This window comes from Canis lupus, unplaced genomic scaffold, assembly GCF_011100685.1.
Source record: "Canis lupus familiaris isolate Mischka breed German Shepherd unplaced genomic scaffold, alternate assembly UU_Cfam_GSD_1.0 chrUn_S525H687, whole genome shotgun sequence".
NCBI classification, from domain to species: domain Eukaryota; kingdom Metazoa; phylum Chordata; class Mammalia; order Carnivora; family Canidae; genus Canis; species Canis lupus.
Window position 1 is genome coordinate 5,972 of NW_023331462.1, and position 6,878 is coordinate 12,849.

A 6,878-nucleotide genomic window follows, 5' to 3' on the forward strand; every position below is an offset into this window, starting at 1 on the left:
GTGTGAATTCTTCTGCATTTATTTCAAACCCAAAACTGCAGTGCGTAAATTCTTTTGGATGCAACCCTGAGCCACCTTTGCAAGGTATAAACCCTTCTGAATTAACTTTAGCTTCAAAACTTCAAGGTATGAAGTCTTCTGAAGTGAGTTCAGGGACAGAGATTGCAAGTGAGACATCTATGGTGTTCAACCCTGACCGGCATTTGCAAGATATGAAATCTGAATTGATTCCAGGGTCGAAGTTTCTAGGTGTTGCACCTATGGAATGCAACCCTGGGCCACAGATGAAGTGTGTAAATTCTTCTGAGTTGAATGCAGAGCCAAAATTACAATGTGTAAATTCTATGGGGTGCAAACGTGGGCCACTTTTGGAAGGCGTACAGTCTTTTGGGTTGACTTCAGGGACAAAATGTCAAGGTATGGGATCTGAGGTGAATCCAGGGACTAAGAAGCAAAGTGAGACATCTGTGTGTTCAACTTGGAATCACATTTGCAATGTTTGAAATCTGAATTGATTCCAGGGTCAAAGTTTCTAGGTGTAGCACCTATGGAATGCAACCCTGGGCCACAGGTGAAGTGTGTAAATTCTTCTGAGTTGAATCCAGAGTCAAAATTACCATGTGTAAATTCTACGGGGTGCATACTTGGGCCGCCTTTGCAAGGTATACAATCTTTTGAGTTGACTTCAGGGATTAAATGTCAAGGTATGGGACCTTTTGATTTGAATCTGGGAACAGAAGTTCTAGGTGTAAAATCTGTTATGTTCAACCCTATGCAACATTTACAAAATGTGAAATGTGAATTGACTCCAGGGACACAGTTTCAAGGTATAACATCACGGGAGTTCAACTGGGGCCCACAGCTGCAAAGCATGAATTCTTCTGATTTGAAACCAGGGTTAGAACTTCAATGCATAAATTCCATAAAGTTTAATCCAGGGCCACAGATGCACGGCACAAAGCCCTCTGAAACTAACCCTACATCAGAATATCAAGGTACAAAATCTATTCTGTTCAACGCTGGAGCATATTGGCAAGGTGTAAAATCTTCTGAGTTAATTCCAGGGACAAAGTTTCCAGAAATCCAGTTTTTGGAGAATCACTGTGGGTCACAGCCACAAGTTGTACAGTCGGTGTTCACTTTAGGCTCTCCGTTAAATGGTATGAAATCTGTGTTATTTTTACCAGAGCCACTGCTTAACGATGTAAGTCGGTGGAGATGAACAAAGAGCCACTGCTTTGTGGTGCAAATTCTGTGAAACTGATTTCAGGCTCCGAGCTGCAAGACTTGAAATGTGAGATGTTTGCACTAGAGCCATGTTTTAAAAAAATGAAATATGTGGAGTTAATCCAGGGCCACATCCTCAAGGTATGAATTCTGAGGAGTTGCCCTCACACCTTAGACAACATAGTGTGAGATCTGTGGTGTTTGCACCAAAGCTGTGTTTTCAAGATGTGAAATCTCTGGAGTTGAAACCAGGACCGCAACCTCAAAATGTGAATTCTAAGGATTTGAATTCTTGCCTCCGGCAGAAATCTGTGGTGTTTGAATCAGAGCCACGTTCTCAAGATGTGAAATCTTTGAAATCAAACTATTGCCACATTGTCAAAGTGCTAATTCTTTAGGGTTGTCAACATGCCTCAAGTCACCACATGCTAACTCTGAGGCCTTTGCACCAGAGCCATGTTTTCAAGATATGAACTCGGTAGAATTGACACCAGGGTTCCAACAGCAAGGTACGAATTGTCGAGAGCTGACTTCAGGATGGCAAGGTATGAAATCGGTGGTGTTGGCACCAGAGGCAACTAAAAAGTTTGCACCAGGACCATTGTTGACTAGCGTTAAATTTTCAGATTGGTCTCCGGAATCACAGCAACGAGATGAGAAATCTTTGGAGTTTACTCCAGATCCAAAGTTGCAAAGTATAAAACATGTGAAATTGTCCTCAGCCTCTCTACAGCAAGATACAAAATCTGTAGAGTTAGCACCGGGGGCACTGCTTCAAGGAACAAAAGCTGAGATGCTAAATCGGAAAAGAAGCTATCAAATCACAGACTCTGAGATAATCCCTAGGCCAGGGCATCAGTTTGTAGAATGTGCAGAGATGATCCCGACACCAAAGCATCAAGTCCCTAAATCTATGAATTTGATTTCAATACCAGTTTATCACATCACAGAAAGGTTGGCACATCAAGGCAACGAAACCACAGAAAAATGTGGAGTTGACCCCAAAGCCAACAAGTAAAGCCATGGATTCTTCAAGAGTGCCTCTAAGGCTAGATCTTCAAGTACCAGAATCTGTTGATCTGACTCCAGTGCTAAGGAATCAAGGTTCTAAATCCCGAAATTAACCCTAAAGAAAAGCTACCAAATCCCAGAAACTCTAGAGTTGCTCTCTGAGTCACGGCCTCAACTTAGAGATTTGAGAGAGTTACATACAAGGCCACTGCAGCAAGCTGTAGGATCTGAAGAGATTACACTAGAGCCCAGGCGTCACACTACAGAAACTGTGGGATTGACCTCCAAGGCAAGGCAAAAAGGGAAGGAATTCCTCGGAGTGACCCCAAAGCCAGTAAGCGAAACCACTGGATATTCAGAGAGATGTCCTAGGCCCTATCCTCAAGCACTAGAATTTGTGGAGGTGATCTCTGAGAAAAGACTGCGAAGAGGAGAATCTGAGGCACTGATTACAAAGTCATTGCATCATGTTCCAGAATCTCCAGAAATGACATCAGGGCTAGGATATCAAGTTCCTGAATCTGTGGGTTTAACCTCTAGGCAATGGCTTCAAAGGAGACAATCTTTAGAGTTGCTCCAAAAGCAAACAGGTCAAGCTGTAGGACACACAGAGTCTGTAGAGCTCACATCTGAGACATGGCAGCCAGGGGATGGATCAGTGGGGCTACCACAGTCACAGAATCAAAGTATAAAATATTCACAGAGAGCTCCAGGAGTACGGGCTCAAATTACAGAAGTTATGAGGATTAGTCCAAAGCCACTAGATCAAGTCCCAGGATCCACAAAGACACAGCTTCAAGCTGCGCTCTCAATAGGAATAACCCCGGGAGCCCCCCAAAAAGTTACTGAGTATGTGAAAGTGACTCCTGGGCCACCACTTCAGGTTGTGAAGTCTGTAGCATTAACCCCAGGGCCAGCCTTTCAAATGATAGACTATGTTCAGCTGACCCCAAAACTGCAAGATGTGAGACCCTCTGAGTTTACCTCAGAGCTGTGGTTGCAATGTAAAATCTAAGAATTAACACAGAGCCAACACACCAAATTTTGGACATAATGAAGTTGACAGGCTTTCAGATTGTAAAGACTGTGTTAATCCCATGGCCACCACTTCAAATTGTAAAATCTGAGGAGTTAGCACCAGGGCCAATTCCTCAGGTTGTAGAACCAATCGAGTAGCATTAGGATCAGCGATAGAAGTAATAGATTGTTTGGATCTTCAAGAAATTGTAGAACCCGTGGAATTAACTCCAAGGCCAAATACCCATGTGAAATCTGCAGAATTACTCTCACAGCCAGCATGTCCCTTTGAGGAGCCTGCAGTGTTCACTCATGAACAAGGGCTTCAGGCTGTGAAAGCAATAGGGATAAAAATAAGGCCTCCTCAAATGATGGAATCTGAGGATTTGAATCTAGGACAGGTATATCAGAATAGGGAATGTGAGGATTTTACATCAAGAGAGGAGTTAAAATAGGGAACTATTTCTCTAGATTTCTCCATAACTCTTCCACTGAGACTAGCATCAGCAGTCCCTCTGAGAGTAGCCGTTGCAGTCCCTCTGACAGGAGCCATCAAAGTCCTTCTCAGAGGAGCCATCACAGTCTCTCCAAAAGGAGCCATAAGGGTCCCTCCAAGAGGAAATTTTGCCGTCCTTCTGAGAGAAGATGTCGCAGTCCCTCTGAGAGAAGCCATCGAAGTTCTCCTCAGGGGAGCCATCACAGTCCCTCTGAGAGGAGCCATCTCAGTCTCTGAAAAAAGCCATCGCAGTCTCTCTGAGAGGAGTCATCAAAGTGCCTCTGAAAGGAGTCATTGCAGTCCTCCTCAAAAGAGCCATCACAGTGCCCTCCGAGACGAGACATCACAGTCTCTGAAAAAAGCCATCACAGTCTCTCTGAGAGGGGTCATCAGTCCTTCTGAGAGGAGCCCTGCAGTCTCTCTTGAAGGAGGCGTCACAGTTCCTCTGAAACAGCCATTGCAGTCCTTCTCAGAATAGTCATCACAGTCCCTCTGGGAGGAGCCATCACAGTCTCTATGTAAGGAGCCATCAGAGCCCTTCTGCGAGAAGATGTTGCAGTCCCTCTGAGAGGAAACTTCGCAGTCCCTCTGAGAGTGGCCATCGCAGTCCCTCTGAGAGGAAACTTCGCAGTCCCTCTGAGAGTGGCCATCGCAGTCCCTCTGAGAGGAGCCATCAAAGTCCTTCTCAGAGGAGCCATCACAGTCTCTCCAAAAGAAGCCATCAGGGTCCCTCCAAGAGGAAATTTTGCAGTCCTTCTGAGAGAAGATATCGCAGTCCCTCTGAGAGAAGCCATCGAAGTTCTTCTCAGGAGAGCCATAACAGTCCCTCTGAGAGGAGCCACCACAGTCTCTGTAAAAAGCCATCGCAGTCTCTCTGAGAGGAGCCATCGAAGTGCCTCTGAAAGGAATCATTGCAGTCCTCCTCAAAAGAGCCATCACAGTCCCTCTGAGAGGAGACATCACAGTCTCTGAAAAAAGCCATCGCTGTGTCTCTGAGAGGAGTCCTCAGTCTTTCTGAGAGGAGCCCTTGCAGTTTCTCTGGAAGGAGCCATCACAGTGCCTCTGAAACAGCCATTGCAGTCCTTCTCAGAAGAGCCATCACAGTGCCTCTGAAACAGCCATCGCAGTCCTTCTCAGAACAGCCATCACAGTCCCTCTGAGAGGAGCCATCACAATCTCTATGTAAGGAGCCATTAGAGCCCTTCTGCGAGGAGATGTTGCAGTCCTTCTGAGAGTAGACGTCGCAGTCCCTCTGAGAGTGGCCATCGCAGTCCCTCTGAGAGGAGCCATCAAAGTCCTTCTCAGAGGAGCCATCAGAGTCTCTCCAAAAGGAGCCATCAGGGTCCCTCCAAGAGGAAATTTTGCAGTCCTTCTGAGAGAAGATTTTGCAGTCCCTCTGAGAGAAGCCCTCGAAGTTCTTCTCAGGAGAGTCATCACAGTCCCTCTGAGAGGAGCCATCACAGTCTCTGAAAAAAGCCATCGCAGTCTCTCTGAGAGGAGCCATCGAAGTGCCTCTGAAAGGAGTCATGCAGTCCTCCTCAAAGGAGCCATCACAGTCCCTCCGAGACGAGACATCACTGTCTCTGAAAAAAGCCATCGCAGTCTCTCTGAGAGGAGTCCTCAGTCCTTCTGAGAGGAGCCCTTGCAGTCTCTCTGGAAGGAACATTCACAGTGCCTCTGAAACAGCCATTGCAGTCCTTTTCAGAAGAGCCATCACAGTGCCTCTGAGAGGAGCCATCGCAGTCCCTATGTAAGGAGCCATCAGAGCCCTTCTGCGAGAAGATGTTGCAGTCCCTCTGAGAGTAGCATCAGCAGTCCCTCTGAGAGGAGCCATCAAAGTCCTTCTCAGAGGAGCCATCACAGTCTCTCCAAAAGGAGCCATCAGGGTCCCTCCAAGAGGAAATTTCGCAGTTCTTCTGATAGAAGATGTCGCAGTCCCTCTGAGAGGAGCAATCGCGGTCTCCTTCAGAAAACTTATCACAGTCCCTTAGAGGGGAGAGGACATGGCTTTTTAAAACAATTTTTTAAAATTTTTATTTATTTATGATAGTCACACACACACACACACAGAGGCAGAGACACAGGCAGAGGGAGAAGCAGGCTCCATGCACCGGGAGCACGATGTGGGATTCCATCCCGGGTCTCCAGGATCGCGCCCTGGGCCAAAGGCAGGCGCTGAACTACTGAGCCACCCAGGGTTTCCGAACATGGCTTTTTTGAGAGAAGACTGCAGGGGTCCTCTGAAAGGAGCAGTTGCAGTTCCTCAGAGAGAACTCCTTGCAGTACCTCTGAGAGGAGTGGATCCAGTCACTCTTAGAGGCAAGACACAATCATTCTGAGCAGAAGCAGCACAGCCCCTCTGAGAGGGGCCAACAGAGTTAGCCTGAGAAGACCCATTTCAGTCCCTGTAAGAGAACCTGTCAGGGTTCTGCTAAGGAGACTCAAGCACAGCTCCCGTAAGGAGAGGCTCAGGCATAGTTCATCTAAAGATTTCAAGGGTTATTCAAACATGTCTGTTAGAGACCACACACAAAATACCCCAAAGCAGGGCAAATTTAGAGGCATAAATCTAACAGATGAGAAGAGATCCGCCCCCATTATCCATTGACTGGCTCAAGTCTTCGGCGAGCTAACCTTTTCCTGGCTTTCCTGCTCAGCCACTGTCTCCAATACCTGCACCCTCAGCAAAGAGCATCAATGCTTGTGTATCCGTGGGGGGAGGGAGGGCGGGAATGGGTTTGTAATTTCTCTAAGATAAATAAAGGGGCAATCAATAATTGATCTCCATCTAGAAAGATCACTCGTCGTACTGGGTGGGGAATGAAGGGTGGAGGGGCTTTCGGTGTCGGGCAAAGCGATAGAGCGGCAGTTAGGGGTTCCGAGGCCAGGTTGGGGCTCCAAGCCCCACCTACAGTTTCCCGGGGCGGGGTCTCAGAGGAGGAAGGCGCGTCACTCACTCCGGCCGCAGCCCCCTCGGAAGCTGCCAGGCGGAAGTAGACGTTCAGACTTGGGATTGGCGGCGCCAACTGCACATCCGGGAGACGAGAGGAGAGCGGAAGTGGCGTTGGTCTGGCCGGAGGCCTTGGATGGATTTGTTAGGCGTGGAGAGGGAGTGATGTCTTCCAGA

General features: G+C 47.4%; 2 pseudogenes; both read left to right on the forward strand.

The window, feature by feature from the left end:
* Positions 1 to 1,597: 1,597 nt before the first annotated feature.
* On the forward strand, positions 1,598 to 4,961 carry LOC119879277 (annotated as a pseudogene).
* Positions 4,865 to 5,797, forward strand: LOC119879276 (annotated as a pseudogene).
* The last annotated feature ends 1,081 nt before the right edge of the window (positions 5,798 to 6,878 follow it).